Source organism: Bacillus rossius, chromosome 18 (genome assembly GCF_032445375.1).
Source record: "Bacillus rossius redtenbacheri isolate Brsri chromosome 18, Brsri_v3, whole genome shotgun sequence".
In the NCBI taxonomy this organism is placed as follows: domain Eukaryota; kingdom Metazoa; phylum Arthropoda; class Insecta; order Phasmatodea; family Bacillidae; genus Bacillus; species Bacillus rossius.
Window position 1 is genome coordinate 25,300,268 of NC_086345.1, and position 23,112 is coordinate 25,323,379.

At 40.5% G+C, this 23,112-nt stretch overlaps 1 protein-coding gene and 1 non-coding gene across 2 annotated transcripts in view; one reads left to right on the plus strand and one right to left on the minus strand.

Moving 5' to 3' along the window:
- The window catches only part of LOC134541240 (transcriptional regulator ovo), a 65,232-nt gene that overhangs the window by 34,433 nt on the left and 7,687 nt on the right, over positions 1-23,112 (minus strand). The gene's annotated exons all lie outside the window — the stretch shown is intronic.
- On the plus strand, positions 10,389-10,460 carry Trnaa-cgc (transfer RNA alanine (anticodon CGC)). The gene has a single exon. It is a non-coding gene; the product is annotated as a tRNA-Ala (tRNA).

A 23,112-nucleotide genomic window follows, 5' to 3' on the forward strand; every position in this document is an offset into this window, starting at 1 on the left:
TGTCTCTAAATATTATCATGCTCGGCATTATTTTTTTTAAGAGTTCCGCGAGTTTTCGCATTACGAGTATATATATCAACGTAAGAACACGTGACTTTGCTCGGTTACCTACACATCACTGGCCAGTACTGAAGAATGAATCGCCCTCGGTTTTTTTTTTTTTTTTGTAAATGGAACTGAGATATTCAGGCTTGGAGCGATGACGCACCTCTGCGAAGGTCTTACGCAGCGAACCGCAACGGAGCTGCCCACAACTACAACACACACACACACCACGCACTTGCGTGTTTTTATTTGGAAGCCGCGTTGATGGTAATCGGCCGAGGTGAGTTACGCGCCGCTTGGTGCGTTAAGCTCTCCCAAGGTTCTTCCAGAACGACGCGTCCCTAGTCCAACGGCGTGTTGTGTCTTTGCTACCCTGCAGGCGAATACACTGAGAGACTAGACTAAATAACCTAGCGGGCAAGAGGTGTAACTAATGTTCGCAAGGCTTTCACGGCCATTGATTGTCTTGAGTAGCTTGGCTTCTGGGTGACCGTCGTTTTCGGTCGAAATTTTGCAGTCGCCATCGGTAGTTTAACTGCTCCCTTGATGATGGCGAATGCAATGTCCGACCGAAACGTCGGTGAATCATCTGCCATGGACGCGGTTACAACCCAGAAGCCAAGCTACTTCAGAGGTGTTAACTACCAAAATAAACTATAGATAATGTAATACTAATGTTCAGCATGCGCTACTATGTCTTTTTCATTTTTTTTGACGTGGCAACGTCTAACAAATCGATAAACGCCGGCTGCACGCACGAAAAAGTGTCCCGTTACGCTCATTGTTTCGTTACGCTGTGTCCCGTTACGCTAATTGTACGCTTGCGCCGCATCTATCTCTCTTCCAGTCGATTGGCCTATGCGTCAGAGGAGAATAAAGACAGCGGCAGCACACAACTTACATATATATACACGTGAACTGTTTCGTCGACTGTTTATAAAGTGAAGTGAAAAGTTAATGTGGTTTTGATTGCTTATTACAACAACAATTTCGGCAATAAAGATTAATTATTCTTGCATTTTAAAAATCTGATTACTAATATAATTTCAAGTATTTATTCTTTTATTATTAAAATAAAAATGATTCAATTTTATTCATAAAAGTATGCAATCATTTCATCAATGTTTTGTTATGACGTGGTCACGTTAAAGTATCGTCCGTAAACCGACTTTACAGACAACCAATTTTTTTTGTAATTTGTTTGACGTAGGTAAACCTAAAAAAGCATCACCCTCTCTCTCTCTCTCTCTCTATATATATATATATATATATATATAGAGAGAGAGAGAGAGAGAGAGGGTGATGCTTTTTTAGGTTTACCTACGTCAAACAAATTACAAAAAAAATTGGTTGTCTGTAAAGTCATATAGATATATATACATATAGATATATATATATCTATATGTCTTCTCTGTAAATCTCACTGTATTTCTCTCTTTGTCCTTTGTCCACGAAACATTTTTTACAGCGTCGTGCTGTTCGTGGGGGCCAGAACATACATCTCCGCGAGGCAGGCCGATTCCCAAGGCCGGCGTGTTAAGTGTCTCCAGCACTGCCAACCTGCTGACCGCGAATTGATTTACGTCGACACTGCGCGTGTTTGAATCAAAGACGTGGTTTGTACGGTTGCCGTTTAGAAAACACCGCCCGTTCGTACGGGATCCATGAATTTCTTAACCGTTCACATGAGATACTGCTTTTTTTCTCTCTCTCTCGTTTACACAAGATCCTTTTTTTTTTCATCTTTTTTTCACACGGGATCCTTGTTTTCTTACCCGTTCACACTGTATCCTTGCATTTCTTACCCGTTCATATGAGATACTGCTATTTCTCTCTCTCGTTTACACAAGATCCTGTTTTTCTCACCTTTTTTTCACACTGGATCCTTGTTTTCTTATCCGTTCACAAGGGATCCTGCATTTCTTACCCGTTCACGTGAGATACTGCTTTTTCTCTCTCGTTTACACAAGATCCTGTTTTTCTCACCTTTTTTTCACACGGGATCCTTGTTTTCTTACCCATTCTCACGGGATCCTGCATTTCTTACCCGTTCACATGAGATACTGCTTTTCTCTCTCGTTTACACAAGATCCTGTTTTTCTCACCTTTTTTCACACGGGATCCTGCATTTCTTACCCGTTACACATGGGACCCTGTTTTCTCACCCTTCATACGATATCGTGTTTTTTTTCCCCACCCTTTCACCCAATATCTTGTTCCATCTCACCCGTTTACATGAGATCAGATGAAAATGTACCATGAATTTTGTAATATATGGCGTGTTACATAACTTAACATCAAGCCTAGAACAGTTGATGGTCAAGTAAATTACGGTTCTGAATTTGAAAAAAAAATTTCAAGAGGTATCACACTTTTTCGAGTTGTACGCATTATTTTTTTTTTTAAGATTTTAATATCCCCCCCTCCTTGCACTAAATTATACGATACTGTTCTTAAAATGTTTTCTACGTAATTATAAATAACTCTACGCTTGATAACAATTCAAATTAAATCAAACATGCTACACTTCTAGGGGAAAAATATTATTTGGAAGATTTATATGGCAAAAAGTTTTTTTTTTTTTTTTGCAGTGCGAATAGTCACAGTTACTCGGTCAAAAGCTGTTGTTGCGTAAGTAGTTCAAATAATTTTTGTCCCAAAAAAGTACCTACACCATGTTTTATTTTATTTTGAAATCTTATCATCATTAGTAGGGTTATTTATGATTGCATGGCCAAAAAAAATTCACAATTTCTAAAAGTTTGATTCAGGGTAGGAATTAAAAAACCTTTTTTGGAAAAAAATATTTTTTTTTTAAATTCTGAACCGTAATTAGTTAACCTGTTAACTGTTCTAGGATTGACGTTGAGTTATCGGACACACTCTATGTGAGTATATATGTACACATACACATATTGGGCGTACTATTTACCGAAACATATACTGTAATTTTACAGCGAAAATTCTTGCATGTTACTTTTTGCAATATACATGGCTTTATTTCTTTGTTACCTAGAGAATACTGGGCTAAATAATATGTTGGGATACGCAATTCAAAATGATACTTTTTTAATACGTAACGTAATGCGTCGAAATTTGTAAGCAAGTAATTTAAACTGGAAATATATAAAACGCATATAATGGAAGTTTTGAATGTCTCAAGGTCAACTAAATCAGAGTAACAGCGGTTTATATCACGACTGTGTTATGATAATACGGTTACCATAGCTTTGAGATGAATGAGTCATGAGGAAAACCTACGGCGTTCGTTTTACGTAACCAAAACAATAGGTAATAATTATGCTCGCGAAATAATGGGTGCAAAACCAGATCGCCTGGTGCATAAAAATCTGGCATTACTATACCCTGTTCTGAGGTAGAGGACCTGCTAAATATTAATAAAAAATAAGTACTATGTGCTATACCGTAAAAAAAAATCTCCAGGTATATTTACCCAGCATTATTAAGATTGAATTACTTAGAAGGTGTTTGCCCACAAGTAAAACGTGAAGTTATATTTTTCTTTAACGAACCTGAATACAAGACCTTGTTTATATAAAATAAGGATATCCAAAATATACACGTCTTACGTTGACTAACTACCACGCAGAAGAAAACTGAGTCATTTGTCACTAGAGCGAAAATAACACGTGAAATAATCAGGATCAGACGAGGTCTTCGTAAAAAAAAAATCAGTCAAAATTACATAAATAGATTAATTAAAATAATGTTTGTTTCCTAGACAATTTTAATGCAGGATGAAAATTGTCGTGGTTTATTCGATAAGTGAAATATACAGTTGAGTGAATGTGATACAACAATTATTATTATGAAGATAAAATATCGTCGTTACTACCCATGTGATTCGTAAGAAAACGCCATTAGGAGATTAGTATCAAACTATTTTGCTTAAAATATTTCATGTTTATGAGCATGATCAAAAAATAATAATTTAACCACATTTAATTGGTTATAATGTTATTTCTACTAAATACGATATCATTTTATGAACTAGAATGCAAATATTTATGCCAGTCCCAGCATGTATGTCCCGAATGCATGACATAACGTGGTATACAGTTTTGAATTAACCGTTCGTTTGTAGTCCCCGTCTTCGAACTCTTTGTTTTAGTGTATCACTAATTTAAACAAAAAAATTGGTTGTCTGTAAAGTCGGTTTACGGACGATAGTTTAACGTGACGTCATAACAAAACATTGATGAAATGATTGCATACTTTTATGTATGAATAAAATTGAATCATTTTTAATGAATTACCACTATTTCGTATGGATCAAAGGAGTGAAATGAAAAAATCTACAATATTCAATTGATAAATTTACGTTTATTTGCATTCATTAATTCAAATATGTTTATTACTTTAACGAACAGATTATTTTAACTACCTATAACTTTTATACATGTTTGCTGTTTAACTTCTTCCAATCTGTGTTATTCTGTTAAGGATAGGACAATGATAGGAAAAGTAGGAAACGAATGGGAGTGTATCAAGTTTAATGTGCCTCGAAAAAGTCAAATCGATGGTTGTTCCAATCGAGTTGAAGAGAGATAGATGCTGCGCAAGCGTACAGTGAGCGTAACGGGACACAGCGTAACGGGACAACGTGCGTAACGGGACACTTTTTTTCGTGCGTGCAGCCGCGTTCATCGATTTATCAGACGTTGTCACGTCAAAAAAATTAATTCTTTGAGGTCGGGATACCGGAAAGAATTGGCCAAAGTAAGGAATTCTCGCAACTGATAGGATAAAACTTGGCTGCAAACTGTGTTGTGTGGACACGGGTAAACTGCAACCTTTTTGCTTTGCACAGTTTTGCCTGCGCAATCAAAACTTGTGTACAAAACGTTGGCGTGTGGACCGGCCTTAACCTTCAGGCGCGCCGGTGTCTCTACTGATCCGGGAGAGATGTCGGGACTGCTGACCGCACGAAGACGAGGTCAGTGCGCGGGGTAGCTTATCTCCGCGGGCAAACAAGCGACAGTCGGACACACAAGCTCGCCCCGTACAGAGACTGATAACAGCCGGGCCTTCCCGTCTTTACGGTCTTTCCATGCGGCGAGTATGCCCTTCTCTTTATTTCCCCGTTCCCAGTCTTCACCGCAAACAAAAAAAAAACACGCTAACGAGTGTTTCAGTAACTCGCCACAGATGTGTAAAACATCTTTCAGTAGCCTACTTGCCACAGATGTGTAAACACCTTTCAGTACCCGCCACAGACGTGCAAAAGATCTTTCAGTACCCGCCACAGATGTGTAAAACATCTTTCAATACCCGCCACAGATGTGTAAAACATCTTCCAGTACTTGACACAGATGTGTAAACACCTTTCAGTACCCACCATAAATGTGTAAAACATCTTTCATTACCCGCCACAGACGTGCAAAACATCTTTCAGTACCCGCCACAGATATGTAAAACATCTTTCAGTACCCGTCACAGATGTGAAACATCTTTCAGTACCCGCCACATATGTGCAAGACATCTTTCAGTACCCGCCACATATGTGCAAAACATCTTTCAGTACCCGCCATAGATATGTAAAACATCTTTCAGTACCCGTCACAGATGTGAAACATCTTTCAGTACCCGCCACATATGTGCAAAACATCTTTCAGTACTCGCCACATATGTGTAAACACATGTGTATACGCAAAAACACACACACGCTAAATTCAGCCGATGTCAAATGTTTGAATGTGCAAACCAATAATGGTGCATGGGAAAAAAATTAAATCAATGTTTCCCATTGCAAGAACGTATTTAAAACTAGAATTTCACACGTATCTAGACACCATTCACAAACAAAAGGGGAGAGGATAAACCTACAGTGCTAAAATAAAAATTATAGTACTTTATACTAATCTGTAAAACATCTTTGTCGGAGATCTGACATGCATTAAAGTGTAGCGCCTTGTGATGAGTTTTCGCTATATTCTCTTCGGGTTACTCGTAACGTCTTGACTTCCGGGAATGTTAAACATGGTGAAGACGAACGAACAAAAGCTTCTTAAAGGCGTCCTTGGTTGGTCGAGGCTGTATAACTCTCGATACCCATCTGTTTATACGCTGCTGGGTAATCGGGAACCTCTCTCTACTCGGAATTCAGCGGGACAAGAAAAAAAGGAATTGACCTCCGAGATTACATGCCTGCGCGATACGGGCCATCGCCCCGACAATTCTAATGGCCCCAACCGATCCATGCGAATAATCGAATAATCGATTAATAAATCGATTCGCTCGGGAGAAATCGAATTCCGAGTCCTCCAAAATCCGAGACTCATTTTCCGTTACTACTTTACACAGAATACAAGGAAGAGAGGTCCCGTGATTTTTTTTTTTTTTTTAATTTTTGGGCCCAGAAAGCAGTAAAACTATTAACTGCTTTGAGGAACAGCTATTGTTTGATAGGGTGTGGGGAAATCAAATTTTCCTCCCTAAAAATATTGTTTATTTTATTTTATTCAACGTATGTGGCCAAAATAAAGCGTAACGCCTCATATTGCATTATAAATTTATATATAAATTTATAAATTATCAAGCATCAATGCGTTTGCGATTGCGAATAAACTATTTAATATAATGACCAATAGAGTTGGACGGTAAATTATGTAGTAATAATATAAGTAGGAAAAAATGCAATGATAAAATAATTGACATGTGTTTTAAGTGCAGGTGTTTGACTCCAGAATTTAATTAAAAGGTAAAGCTGATTCGATTACAAATCGAGAATCGATTCTGCCCATTACTACCCAAAAGCAAGTCTTTCAACTCTCGCAAATAGCTCGCCGACGTAAAAATAGACGGGAAGGGGGTGGTCAGGGGGAACGAGAAAGAGAGAGAGAGAGAGAGAGATTGTGTGAGAGAGAGCTTTGAGAAGGGGACTTTCTGAAAATAGTAAAATTATGCATCTCGGCCGGGCAATGCGACTTTGGCTGTGGTCATCGCCATCTTCCCGTTACGTACGTCACTGCCCGCGGGCGTAAGTATCACGTAACGTCTTGCGCATCCGTTAACGCTCCTTCTGAGAAGTTCTTCTGACGTATGCTCGCGTGACGCAAGGCTGAAGTCGGGGTGTTTTTGTAAACAACCCAAGAGCGCTACGACGCAAAAACTCAACTGTGTTCAAATCTTTGAATACAATCAAGTTTTTAAGTATTCAAAAGACGAAAATAATTCGTTGTATCCCAAACATGATCCTTCACGAAAAGTCGCAGCTGTTTTGTGTTAGAAAGCCTGCGTTCGTCTGATTTTGGCTTGTCGTGTGTGATTGCAGGTTATTCACGGCCATTGTCTGAAGTAGCTTGGCTTCTGGGTTGTATTTAGCCGTGTCCTTGGCGAATAATTCAACGGACGTTTCGGTCGACGTTTTGGTCGCCATCATCAGGGAGCAGTTACCTAATAACTGCTCTCTGATGATGGCGACTGCAATGTTCGACCGAAACGTCGGTGAATTATTCGCCCCAAGGACGTGGCTACAACCCAGAAGCCAAGCTACTTGTTGTGTATGTGTATGTGTATAACGTCTTTTTTTTTTCACTTATTGAAGCTTCGTATGTCGAAAATATTTTTTTTTAATCAAAAAGCTGAACGCCCTTAAGGCTCCTGTTTACCCGGACACGTATACGGTGCGCAGATCTTCAGAAGAAACCACGCAATTTGAAAACTACTCAAGACATCCGAGTGGGGGTCTGTTTACTAAAAGCTTTTAAGAATACTTTTGAGGACGGATGAGTAGTATTTCTTTTCAAAAACTGTAAAGAGTGAATGTGACTAAAAACGCGTCTTTTCAGGCTGATTTCCAGGCATAAAAACATCCTGTACAAATTTCTTGAAAGCACTCAAGGGACTTGTATTGCATCTGTGTCTTCCTTTCTCCGCCATGTAATGTTATGATTACCGCTGAAATCTTAGTTGGCCTATATGTAGGACTAGATGACTGCGCGACAGTCCACACACACAACAATATATATTTTCTCTAATACGAATAATTACTTTAGAAACCAGTTGCCAATAAATAGTTTGTAATTCTACAAATAAATATATTGTAACGTCGGGTTATAACATGCATGTATGAAATACTTTTTTTTATAGATGATACCGAGTAATTCTTACGGAAATTGGCGCATATTATTTATATTTAATTTAATGTTGCATTAAAGCATAATTTTCATACTATAGAAAAGATAATCGAATCTTCAACAATTTAACTTTGACTTTTGGACAAAACAAAGCAAATAAATTTCCGGGTAAGAATCCGAACCCAGTGATTCTGCGAACACTTTTATAAGTTGTTACCATGCAAATGCACAAACATTCCGATAACTAATTTTACGTGAATATGTTTGTTCCATATATATATATATATATATATATATATATATATATATAATACAGTGCAGCTTTGCGCTTAGAGGCGATACCACGCTGGAAGCACAATCCAGTGTCGCCTTTGGCATTCAGCCTCTCCAACGCATAGCCTGTTAACTCATTTTACGTAGTCGTAAGTGTATCAATAAATTATTCAGTTTACTCTGTATGTCATGCTGAAGCTTGGAAGATAAGGGGTGTGAGGAGGGAAACAGTTGCCAGCCAAAGAGCAAATACTTCCCGACTCCGCGACCTTGGGCTAGGCGCCAGGCATTGCTGCGGCCTCAACTCCGCCAACACCTTGTACGTCTCTCTTGCACAAGACTCAAGAGAACTTGCCTTCTTGAAAGCTTGTCGGCTGAGCAGTGCGAAACAAACCATTGGCAATAACTGGAGACCGGAAAAAATTCACGGATTCATTTTCGTGATACGCTAAAATTCAAATAATTAATTATACCGTTGTCCTGTTTCAATTATTGGTTCGGTAATATGTAGGACTCTCGGCCAATTAGAGACCATCAATCAAAGAAGTATCCAACCACAAGTTACCCACTTGAGACGCCTCATAATTCAGCACCCAATGAACGGGCTCCGTTTTCCCAAGTAGGCAGAAGATCGTGGTGTCTATCCTGAAGGTTATTGAACTCGCGAATATTTCCAGTCTCTAGCAATAACCGGGTAGGATCCAACGGATTAAATTTTTTCCACGATAGATAAAGTCACGTGTTTTTTTTACATCTACACTGTAAATTTTTTGTAAAATACAATTACATGAATAAAACTGTATCACTACAAAATAGTGGTCGCAGTAATACTGAAAATTTATACTGAAATCAACCGAATGGTTTATAATCTACAAAATATTTGATTTTTAAAAATGTTAAGTTTTTATAATAGGCACGTAAAATTAAAAAGAATTGTTATCTTGAAAACTAAATAACGTATTACAATCCTGTTTTGAGTATAAAAAGATGTCTCATAGACTGCACTGATCAGAAATATTAATGAAACGATAGCTAAAAACAAAATCTAGAACTAAGGTAGTTTTACTTTAAATAAGCCTGTATGTCTTAAATTTTTGTTAGGGCACTGTACATGTAATGGCCTGAAATTGTTGGGACAGGAAATCGTAACACACATTGCTTCAGTAAACTGTGCCAACATATTTCACAGATAATGCCGGGAATTCACTACAGAAGAATTATTGCTCCCACTTCGCACATCAGGTATCGAACCCAAAATCACCAAAAAGTGGGGCAAGTAAGCCATAACACTCCAACACACGTATTCTCGCAAAGTCCTTTTTATTTGATCTAAAGCAGTCGTTAAATCATTCGTATTCCGGCATGTCGTACGAAGAGTTCCCCTCTTATTCTTTCATTAAAGTCACTAGACATTACTTCTTCCTAACACAGTTGCGCGAGTATAAAAATTACTAGCATTGTTTTGAAGCTTTCACGCCTTATAAATATGATAGTTTAATGTCCAGAGACGAATATTATAGCTTTTTTTTATGTGTAATATCTTAGCTCTCGGTGTACGGCATTTAGTGAATGCGACGGAAGTCGTCGAATGGAACGGAAATGTGTAACAACCACGGTGCTGCCATCTGTGGTGGATGGCGAGAACTAAATTTCAAAAATACAAAGGGAGACATTATAGTATTAACAAGATGAGCAGTATTTTAATAAAAATTCCTTGAAAATCAGATCCAAATCCGCGTGATACGTTTTTTTTTTTAAATCTCTTTCGCTTCTATCGAAGTCGTTTTATTATTTAGTTTAAAATTTCAGTCTGCTAATCAAATGATAGAATAGTCGAAGTAGCTGCTCCGGCAGCGAATTCTAACGGCGGGAGCGGAAAACTACGTGTGTTTCGCGTCAATAAATGTAGTTGAAACCACAATTTGCGTTTATTTTACACACTTAGCATTATTTTAATGAACTTAACGTTAAGGGGGTGTAGCTCAGTGGTAGAGAGCCCGCTTCGCATGTGGGAAGTCCTGGGTTCAAACCCCAGCTCCTCCAAGATATTTTTTTTCCCTTTTAAATAATGTTTGTACATTTTTAATTGAGTGTACTTATGTACGCGCTTTATAAGTTATACTTACTTGGCGTAATAAAGTACTAACTTTAATTTTGAATGAAAATATATAATAAAAATAAAATAAAAGGACAGGAGTATTATTATAAATACGGCTGGTAAAGTATAAACTCACTCAAATTTTAAAAATAACTGGAAACTTTTATATAAAAAAAAGACAATTTCTATCGCTAGTATTCACAATAAATAAAGTTTTTATTTATTTATATGGACCAGTATTCAATACCAATAAGTAAAAGTTTATGATTTAAAAGCACATATATATAATTTTGATTTGTATGTAGCTTTTTTTTATTCTGTGAAAATTTCGTTGCAAGGTGCGCGCGCATCGTATAAAATCAATCTCGATCCTTTTTTTTTATAACGCGTCAAAAAATAATGGTTGTTAAATATTTATGTTTGGTAAATATTTACAATCGCGGTAGATGCCAAAAAAAATGCTAAAAATCTGAAAATACTTTTATTCTGTGCCCTTTCACTTCCTCTTTTCAAAACAACCGGCGGAGGTAAGAAATTCCAAATACTTTAGGAGATATCGAATTTTTTAATTTCATCATATGTAGAGTCGCGGTATATGCCAAAAAAATGCTAAACATCTGAAAATACCTTTATTATATGCTCTTCAACTTCCTCTTTTCATTAAAAGCGGCGGAGATTAGAAATTCCAAATACTTTAGGAGATATCGAATTTTTAAATTTCAGCACAAAACCAGCGCATTCCTGTGGCGTGCGTGCACCATTGTTTCTTGTTTACGTACGAGTATCTATTTTTTTATTGGATAATGATGTCACGTGATTGTTCGTGATAGGCCAGAATTCAAATGAACTAATACGTGATTATTTAGTTCAATTATTGTTTAAAACGGTGTTTAATTACCGCCTCCAACTTACGTGAGTTTTTAACGTTTCTAATTTTAAAGTCTTATTTGTTATTTTGATATTGTTGCGCAAGTAATAAGTAACAAAAAAAATTACGTGAGTTGTTACTGTACATCCTTTGTTACGGGTTTGTTATGTAAGGTCAGTTACATTATAAATAATTTAAAACTAAAGAATAATTAAAATTAATTCACATTATTTTTAATATCACCTTAGTTTTAAAGTATTTATAATGTAACTGACCTGACCTAATCGACCATTTTAGTTTACTGTTCACCCTCTGTCCGGGTTTGTTTGGTCAGGTCAGTTACATTATAAATATTTTAAAACTAAACAGCCATTACAATTAATTCACAAAATAATTTTTAATGTCGGCTAAGTTTGAAAGTATTAATAATGTAACTGACCTGACCTAATCAACCATTTTATTAATTACGCATTCACGATTCACGTATTCACGAACACACGGCAAAATAACAAAAATGGCGCCGCTCGAATGGTTCCACAGGTCTTGTATTGCAAAATTAAAAAATTCGATATCTCCTAAAGTATTTGGAATTTCTTATCTCCGCCGCTTTTAATGAAAAGAGGAAGTTGAAGAGCATATGATAAAGGTATTTTAGGATTTTTTACATTTTTTTTGGCATCTACCGCGACTCTACATATCATGAAATTAAAAAATTCGATATCTCCTAAAGTATTTGGAATTTCTTATCTCCGCCGGTTGATTTGAAAAGAGGAAGTGAAAGAGCATAGAATAAAAGTATTTTCGGATTTTTAGCATTTTTTTTGGCATCTACCGCGATTGTAAATATTTACCTTATATTTTTTTATACACGTACAATTAATTAGAAGTGCTTTTACAGTGCACAGCAACACTTGGGCCAGACATCAGTCTGGGTGAAGAAGAAGGGGAAAAAAACGGATTTCTGAGAAGAAAGATTCTAAAGAAGAGGTTGGTACAGTTGAGGGTGGGGGGGGGGGGGGGGGGTTGTCTGGGCTAGGCAGGGTCGTGACTCGTCCCAATCCTCCTCTCCCCCCCCCCCCTTTTTTTCAATCCTCCAACAAAGAAAGCACCCGAGAACCGACACAGAAAAAAAAAATCAAAAACCAGTCCGGAAAGAATGCCGTCCACCCCAACTGATCCGCGTCCACTGTCTCTGTTTCTCTCTCTCTTTCTCTCTCTCTCTCGCCGCAACGTGTGCCATGGACCGGGGCTCGACCGCTCCCGGCGAGTCGTGTAGCGTGGACCTGTGGCCGTGACTTCCCTTCTCCTCCCTCCCCCCCCCCCTCCAACAATCGAAAACCTCCATCCCCACTCCCTCCGTTAAAAAAAAAAACATCCAGCCTGGCGGCCTCTAAACCTGGGCAGGTGGCTGGCTGGTTGGCTGGCTTCCTCTCCCAACGCACCGACATAACCTCACTCGTTTACATACAGGAACAGTTACCCGGCAACAAGTGGCTCTGGCTGCTTGCTCCCTTGGCATGTTCTCTCTCCCCTTCCCCCCTTTACCTTTTTTCCAACACCCACTTCCTTTTTTATTTTTTATTTTTATAACAACCCCCCTCCCCTCTCCTTCGTCATGCCGAAACCGGCGGGATCACAATAAATTTTCAATGCATTATTCGCACGCTGCGTGTGTGTGTTTGTTCATGATGCATGCGCGTTCACAGCTGATACACATCTTCTGCAGACAACGATGTGCTAGAGTTCACGGAAGACGAACGCCATCTTGGATTCAGTAGAGGATTGTTGTTATTTTTTTTTCTTCCGATTTTCGTTTTAATACCTACATTAAAATAGTGGCCCACTGAAAATTTAAATTTCGACTTCGTTTAGAAATAGAACATTATTTATCTACTGACTTACAGGTACTGCACATCCACGCAAAAACCGTTCTTCATAAAACTTATAATACACTAACCTAACCTAAAAATCCATACATTTTGCACTACTAAAGAATATGAACAAAAGTTAATAATGTTAAAAATTAAAAGAACTTAAATCAGGAATACATATTAATGTGGTCACACATGCACATAAGCGACTGTGGTTGTGGAATCATTACCGACGTTGAACGATGTATTTCGCAACGTCACGTTTAAACTTGGAGGATGTTTCTGAGCTTTGCGTCTCTGCGCGCTGCGGAGACAGTGAAAAGTTGGAATAATATTTATTTGCGTGTTGTGTGCGAGGATATTAAAGTTTAAGTTAATCCAGTGGAATAGCTGGATTTAATATGAAGTGAGTTACCTAAATCTTTTATAAAAAATACCTCCAGGAGGAGTATAAAAACTCATAGACGCCATATTGGATTCAGTAGTTCTGAGGATCCGTAATAATAGTTCCAAGCTGCTTCTTTATTTTTTTGTTTCGTTAAAGTATACCGCGCATATTCATAAAGTATTTTAAGTGTATACGTAAACAACGGTCTCGCTGTAAGTATCACAGGAGTTCAAAAAGGAGTTTTTTTTTATAAATGACTACAATAATGTAATTACACGTCATAGACACTATACCCAATAAGCAAGAAGTTTCACGTCTGTCGCACGTAGACTCAACGCACAAAATTTTCTTTTCAACTACTAATAGTCGTAGTTTACCATATTATTATATTATGAGAAAAGGGGGGGGGGGGGAATTCGCTGTTTCAACAATAGTATTCTAGGAGCTAAACATCCCCGTGAAACACACGCGCTGATTTGCTGCCTCAGTCCAAAACAAAAACAAAAAATAAATAAATAAAGATACACAACAGTGGGATTTTAAATTTTAATGCGATTTGAATAACATTTTTTACTAAGGAGTTTTACAGGATCCAACGGTGACATTTGTGGACATTTAAAAAAAAAAAAAAAACCTTAAAATGGCAACCTCGCGTTTTCAACTTGCGACGCAGTTTTTCCGTAAAGAACAAGGGCGACCGGTGTGTTTGGTCGAAGAATTTAGGTAGGAGGGGGGGGGGAGGGGAATGGAGTTGGGGGGAATGTTATGATAATATAGCTTCGTCCAAGCTAGATCGCAACGGTACAAGGTGTGTGTGTGCGCGCGTGTGTGGTGACGTCGACCGAAGACCTACTGTGGATAAAAGGTGGGATGGAGAGGGGGAGGGGGGGGAAAGAGAGGTGTTTAGTCTTCCAGAGGACACCGCGCGGAGGAAAGAAGATGAAAGAGACGAAAGAGAGAGGGGGGGGGAATACGTCGAAGCAGCCCGGTAAAGGAGAAGGGGGAACATCTTCTTCCCCCCCCCCACCCTCGATTGCGTCACGGGGCTAGCGGCATGCGTGACCTTCACGCAGATGAGCCAACCTTCTGGGAGAGAAGGAAAGGAAAATAAAAAAACAACACGAACGTCTCAAACCCGTGGGGGCCAAAATCATCAATTATTATTTAATTGTTTTTAATCCACGTCCCAGTGTGACCTTTAAAAAAAAAACATCATTCCATGTCACCAGGCTGGGGCCATCTTACGAAGCGACACACCAGTTTCCCTTAGACGTTTTGACAATAAAATTAATTCGTATTTGTCTTTCACAAATAAATTACAAAAAAAAAAAAAAAATCTGGAAAAATGTGTCATGGATATGAAGAGTTTTGCGACAAAGACTACATAATAGCAATTAGTTCGAAACTGTTTAAAACTTGATTACAAGGAGTAATTTCCGTGAAAATGGAACGGAAATCGATGAACGGATATGTAACGCAGAGGCGGACCCTATGTGTGCCAACTTAAACCCGTATATAGTCACTTTCGTACACCACGGGACGTTACCAAACGTATTGGTGTGTGAAATGAAACTTTATGACAGCGAAAGTACCCTGGAATATATCTGATAAACTAAAAATGCCATAGTAAAATGTAATCCCAAGTTGAAAAAAAAAAGTAAGAAAACCTTTATTACAATATGACAACATATTTTTTTCTTCTAATTTCCTAACGGGCTCTCTAGGGCCGACCTACGTAGCTTAGTCGGATGCACATTGGCTTACGGTGTGAGGGGCTCTGGGTTCGAGTCCCGGGTAAGGCACGGGTGTCAATTTGTAGACGTTAAAATTAGTCACTGATTGGTCAAAGGCAATAAAATTGCCACAATAAACTTTCCAACCGTAAGAAATAATAAGTGAAGAAAGTGGGATGGCTGACTGGTTGGTGATGGAAAATCATCAGTCAAAACAGTTCATTATAAATTAAAATTTAATGTACCACAGCGGTAGAGCGCGCTTGTTAACTTTAATGGACATGGTTCTACAATTTTTTTTTTACTTTCTAAATAACATAATATAAAGTATAAATAAAATATGATGTTATGTATGTATGACGTTGATAAAAATCTGACAGCGTTTGACCGATCGCCATGAAAGTTGGTACATCGAAGTGTTTTTTTTTTCATGGAGGTTTTTATGCTATCCATTTCCTTTTGTAACTATACCGCTAGATGGCGCTGCAGCGCATCAACTTCTAAACTGAACCCGGCGCCTACACTTGCGGCAAGCCTATTATGTCTTGTCGAGTGTTGACGGGGGCATTAATGACTCACTCGCCAATCTCCCCGCGGCGGACTCTGGAACGCCCCGGAGCTCCAAGAAGCGCCGACGAGTCCAAACGAACAGGAAGTTGAGGAAGTGTGTAAACTATGTCCCCCCTACCCCCCTTTGTTGATATTGTCGATCGAAAGTCCGGTCTCTTATATCTATTTGCTGGTCGCCGGGCAGATAACATTTACTGCGCGGTATTTGCCGGGAGACGATGGTCGAAAATGTCGGTGTGGGTTGGGGGGGGGGGGGGGGGGGGACTTTGATTCCAGTGAAGGAATCTACTACGTAGTCTGTAACCGCCACATGAAGCACAGGACCTGCCGAAAGATTTTTAAGACTCGATCCATAAACGACACGTTGAAATTTTATTACAAATGCGCGAATTTTCACACCTATCAGTCGAGAGACCTGCAAAATTATCGGGTTCAATGACCTCCAGGATGGACTCCAATATCCTCTACACACTCGGGCAAATGCCAACTGTTCGTTGGCTGCTGACTTGTGAGTCGTCTCGACTGGGTGGCCTGTGATTCGACACTTCTATGAGTGAGGGTCTCTAATTGGCCCTCAGTCCTCCAGATTAACAGTGAACCAGTGGTAGAAGTAGCGCTTAGGTATAATTATTTGAATTGTAGCATATCACGAAATGAATACGTGAATTTCGCATGTCTCTACGGATATCACATTACAAAACATTTTATTTTTGTAAATGGAACATGATTATTCATGTAAAAATTACACATATTTGTACATCTATGCATTTTGATGAAAATGCAATCGTATCACTACAAAATAGTGTTCGAAGTAATACTGGGGTTCGGATTCTTACCCGGGCGTTTATGCTTTGTGTTGAACCAGAACCTGCAAAAGTTATTTGTAAACCGTTCCCTCAATAGCTTTCCGGTATCAATTTCATACAAAATAAGCATGATACAACAAAAATGATCAAATGTTAAATTTTCGATTATGTTTCCCATGTTTTTTTAAAAATATGATTGAATAATACGTCAATTAAAATATAAAATTATGCGCCAAATTTCGTAAATAAATACTCTAGTGTTACCTAGAAAAAACGTATTTCATAACGCAAAAAAAAACCCCATGGCCAATGTATTTCTTGGCATCCAGTTTCCAAAGGAATGTTTTCGTAAAAAAAAATTACAGAAAAATTTATATTTTTCTGCGCACGAAGCCACTGTGCGTTCGTTGGTCGTGCGACAGTCGGTTCGAGAAACATTGACGCGTGAAATCCCGCGTGCACCTTCCACGCTCAGTGTTTCAGCTCGCGCTCGGAGTTGATGGAATGCACTTCGTGCCACCTCGTCCGAGCCCCGCCCGCGTCCGACCTCTTGACCTCCGAGGAGCGGCGCCTCGCAGCTCGGCAGTGGGTGCGCTGGGAGGAGAACGGGAGGGAGGAAGAGGAACATGAAGAGTAGGAAGAAGAGGAAGAGGAGGGGGAAGAGTAGAGGTAGAGGAAGAAGAGGAAGATGAGGTAGAGGAAGAAGAGGAAGAAGAAGTAGAGGAAGAAGAGAGGAGGTAGAGGAGAAGGTAAAGAAAGAGGAGAAGGTAGAGAAAGAGGAGGAGGTAGAGGAAGAAGAGGAGGTAGAGGAAGAAGAGGAGGTAGAGGAAGAAGAGGAGGTAGGGGAGGTAGAGGAGGAAGAGGTAGAGGAGGAAGAGGAAGAGGAGGAAGAGGAAGAGGAGGAAGAGGAAGTGAAGGTAGAGGAGGAAGAGGAGGAAGAACAGTAGGAAGAAGAAAAGGTGGGGGATAGAGGATAAGAAAAAGGAGGAATTCCGTGAAGGTGGCCTTTTGATTGAAAGGAAAGGACAATGAAGTTGGAGGCGGAGGTCTCACGGCCACGCATAGTTTGGAACGCAACCAACGAGACACAACCTCCCCCCCCCCCCCCCCCCACTTTTTTACTCCTCTTCCCTACTAGGCCTATGCGAGCTACCAAGTAGCCAGAGTTTACAACACTAACACCCACACACATACATACAGAGCGGGTTTGAGTGCCTAGTGCTGCCCTGAAATAAGTTTGCGACACTACTACATACAACAAAATGGTGGGTTTGCCTTTTTTTTCAATAATGAAATACTTTTCTTGGAAATAATTTTCTGAATATTTCTTGTCGCTCTTGCAAAAAAAATTGGCGCACGGTTTCAAATTTCGATTCATGTGTCACGCGAGAATATCTTTTTTTTTTAAGAGCATGAAAGAGATGATCTAATATTCAACAATTTGTTTTTATTTTGTTTTATTGTGCTTATTAATGAGCACGTTTGATACTGGAAAGCTAATGCTGCTACGACTTAGTTTTTAAGTAATCTCAACACTGGAAAAAAAAAATCTTACTTTTCCTCGTTGCTGAAAATCCCCTGACTATCCCAGGGTTTAATTAAGGACAGATCCTCTTGTTCACAACTGGTGCGGGGTGGTTAAGCGCGACGCTCTATTGGTGCCTCTAGTACAGTCTTTCTCACCGTGCACGGGGGGGGGGGGGGGGGATCTACGAGACCATTAAGTCATATGGCGGGGAAGTGAAGACGAAGGAGTAAATGCAATTCCTTCAAGTGCTTCAAAAAAAAAAAACCTCTACCGGGAGGCATGCCATTTCCACCTGTGTTGCGAAGAATACAGGGACAGAACTACTCTTCCTCCTCCATTCATCGTATTCTCGAATGCTTTTTTCGCAAACACACGCTAGCATTCGGGATGTCCTGAGCAGTTTTTTTTTTTTCAAAATGGTGTGGTTTTCTCCCTGAGCTCCGCACACCGTGTGTGTGCGTGTCCGGGTAAAGTTGGGTGGAGGAAGGGCGGGGAGGGGTTGTCCACACGTAACCCGGCTCGGGAAGCCTACAACTCACGTAGTTTCGGTTCCCTGCAAGAATTTCCGAAGATTTCCGAAGATTTCCGAAGTTTTGCGTTTTCGGTATCAACGCCACTTCAGCCGCTAAATCAGAAGTTTCCAACAAGCATGTTGTGACTGAACTAACCTAACCCTTATGTTTATATATATTTTTTAAATTTCAATTTTTGAGAGAAATCCGAAGTTGCACGAACGTGGTAGCTTTGAATATATATACTGTATAGAAGTCGCCAGCCCAGGTTAAAATTTCTAATACGGTTTTGAGGTAGTTGGTTAATTCACCGCCGCAATCGCCACCATCTCTAGGGCATCGACTTGCGGTGGTTCCTAGCGGACAAGTGTCGAACTCTTCAAACACCCCTTCCCCCTCCCGTTGAACGACCTCGAGCTGCAGTGAATGTTGGGGGGGGTGAAATGACAGCGGGTGACAGTGCTGCGCTCTTAACGTGTAAATAACAACCTAAGACGATACAGGGCGTTACGGGGCAGCGCACTGCAGCGGTGAAGCTCCCAAGCTGCTCATCATGCGCTTCTGAAAAAACGTAGAGTAAATCCTATCCACTCGCGACTTCTATACAGTATACATATTCAAAGGTAGGTAGGGAACCGAAACTACGTGAGTTGTAAGGCTACCGTAAACCTGGCGCTTGTCCGTGGGGCGGGCCTCGTATTCCAGAGGCTAGAAGGTTGGCGGCACTGTGGGCCGAGGTCGGGCTACGGCCCCCTACCTTTGAATATATATATATATACTGTATAGAAGTCGCGAGTGGATAGGATTCACTCTACGTTTTTCAGAAGCGTATGATGAGCAGGCTTGGTAACTTCACCGCTGCAGTGCGCTGCCGTAACGCCCTGTATCGTCTCAAGTTATTATTTACACGTTAGAGCGCAGCGCTGTCGCCCGCTGTCATTCCCCCGCACCCCTCATCCATCATTCACTGCAGCTCAACGTCGTTCAATGGGAGGGGAAGAAGGGGTGTGTTTGAAGAGTTCGACACTCGTCCGCCAGGGACCACCACAAGTCGATGCCCCAGAGATGGTGGCGATTGCGGCGGTGAATTAACCAACTACCTCAAAACCGTATTGGAAATTTTAACCTGGGCTGGCGACTTCTATACAGTATATATATTCAAAGGTGGGGCGGACCTCGACTTCCAGAGGCTCGAAGGTTGGCGGCACTGTGGGCCGAGGTCGGCTCCGGCCCCCTGCCAAACGCCTTCGGCCAAGGGCGCGTCGGACAACACCACGACGCGACGACGACGACGGGACTAGAGGCGGGTTGTTCGCAGCGACTCGCGAAGGAAAGGCCAAACACCGCCAAAGACTCGCGAACACACGACTAGAGAGAGAGAGATCGTACCTAGTACTACGATACTCGTGTGCACTCAGTCACGGCGAAAAAAAACTTACGTCTTTTGGTTACCTTGCATTTACTTTTCATTAACTCCAAGATGATAACAATAATAATAATAACTTTTTCGTGAAACAGACAAGATAACAAATGGTACCATAACTATAATCAAGTAGCGCGCTTCGGTAATGTTACATTGGCCAGTTGGACTTATTAGTGGACTGTTAGTTTCTTAATATAGTTTTTTTAAATGTATTACAATATTACTAGTTGCATGTATAGCATTACCTATGAGTATGGTCGGACATACATGGCCGCGGCGGCTGGGGCAACCCTGGCTGCTGCGGTCATATAATTATGTTCTTTCAACTAATTTGGCCGGCTGGCAGCCTGGCGGGAAACGACGATAGCCCCCCCCCCCCCCCCCCCCCAAACAGCCAGTTATGCCCAAACCCCCCCCCCCCCCAAAAGCGGACAAAAATGTCCAAGCGCCCGCCCTTGCTTAGTAGATATTTTCTACCCTTCCAACTCTTCTTCCTGAGCCATCCTTCTTTCTATTCCCGTAGCCAACCCGCATGTGATTAATGCATGAAATTTCGCATCCAGCATGTAAGTGCCCAGGGTTTCCCCTGTGTCTATGCAGATTTTACCTGGGCCCAACTTATCTAGTTTATAGTCTAGTTATAGTCAGTGAAGGGAGTTAGTCATGGCGCCAATCACAACCATGGCTGGCCAATCCCCCTCCTAGCACACGATTCATGCTACCTCTCCTGCATGGTTCATAACCTGCATGCTTAGAGCGTATAGGCTTCGGCCTGAGACGCACTTAGAGTATTCCCTACCCAGACCCCTCCCAAATACACTTAGTTATTAGTTAAGTTAGGGAAAAAATGAAGAAAAAACGAGAGAGAGAAAGGGGGGCTGAATTGTACCTACCCCCCCCCCCCCCCCTCGGAAAGGGTACCTTTCATACTTATGGTGGCGGTAATGTAGCTGGGTAGAAACTGGAAAGGTTACCCTTTCAGATTTCTTAAAATGCATATTATTTTCTGCTTTAAAATACTGTAAGTTATCCCCTTGGTTAGGTTAGGTTAGGTAAGTATGGTGCACTTACGCAGACAATACACGGGATAAGAATTTTCCTCCGATCGTATATTCCGATAGAAGTAGAGTTTACACGCAGAACGAAAGACAGAAGAGAAGACAGTTTAAAATGTTACGCTACAGGTAATATTTTATATACAAAATATAAAAAAAAGCAATTGTTTTTATTTTAACACCATATGTTCACTGTAACTATTCTACGCTAATTTTATATATATATATGCAATCAATAGATTTTGACGAGAGCTGACGATTGAAAACACAAACGTCAAAAGTTATATACTAAATGGAAAATCTCGAAACGCAACAAAATGACCTCAAAATGGCGGCGCTCGATGAGTCACAGTCCTCGCACTTAGCGTAACGAATTCTTTAATCCTTTTAGCTATCCAGTGGTGTGATTAAATTTTGGATGGAGATTATAGACATGTAGCTGCAAACACACAAACTGTATCCCCCCGATTTTGTTATCATTCGTTTTTTTTTTAATTGCCTCCCCACTATGGAAGCAATTTTAAAAAACGTATTCGCGTCAAAAAAAAATGTGAGCGAGTATTTCAGTGGTCGCCAGGGATGTGTTCCCAGCTAACCTCCGGTTAACGAGCCAAAATTCACGTGTTTCCCTATGTTGCGAAACACAACTTAATAATACGAATCACACGTAGTTTCCGCACCCGCCGCCTGGATTTCGCTGCCGGAGCAGCTACGTCGACTATTGGAATCATTCCAGTTGCAGACCGAAAAATTTTTAAAACTACGTAGTGAGACGGTTCCGATGAGAGCGGAAAAAAGACTTAATAGGTACCTACTGCCCATTTGTTCACCTCGACTTCCGTCGCATTTAAAGAAAATCACTCCCGCCATACTGTAGAGACCGGAAAAATTCGCGGGTTCAATGACCTCCAGGATAGACTCCAATATCCTCTACACACTCGGGCAAAATGCCAACTGCGTCATTGGCTGCTGACTTGTGAGTCGTCTCGACTGGGTGGCCCTGTGATTCGACACTTCTACGAGTGAGTGGTCTCTAATTGGCCCTCAGTCCTCCAGATTAACAGTGGACCAATGGCAGAAGCAGCACTACGGTATAATTATTTGAATTTTTCGAATAACACGAAATGAGCCCGCGAATTTTTTCAGGTCTCTAGCCCATACACCTACAGCTAAGATGTTACACACACACATATATATATATAAACTAAATGGTCTGAACCTCGGCCGTACAGGATCAAACATCTGCGTCCTCCACAATTCGTGTTTCGAAACAAGTCCTACAGAAGCGAGCGGACAAGTTATTTTGGGGGCCAGATTACAAGACGTCTTCTGCCGCGTAGCTTCAAGAAGCCGGTTGTGACGACACCCATCGTCCATGATCGCCGAAGAAGGGACGGACAGGGTCGAACAAGATTTTCTGTGTCACGACCGGAAGGTTTTTTTTTTCCCCCGTGACAAATGCGTTCGATACACAGGATGGTGTCGAGCGAAAAAAAAAATTCCCCACAAACGAAAATGCCTCAAAACTTTGGGCAAACAGCGGAATCAATTTTAACACGGCCGTAAGGGCTTTTGAATTTTTTGCTTTACGCCAGAAAAAAAAAAAAATTGGGTTCTCACATATAATGAGAACGCAGTTCGAACGCGTGCATGGTTATGCATTCCACCCTATCTCCAAATAAGAACCCCCACGGGTTTACGACGTCTGGAACGGTCTCGCGAGAGAGGCAGATCGAGAACAATGGAGTCAATCCCGGAGGACGTTTGAACCCCGCGAATTTTTACCCAGCCCCTGGTAATTTTATTTCCCTTCGCACGTCGGTTGGTAGGACTGGCAGAGCCC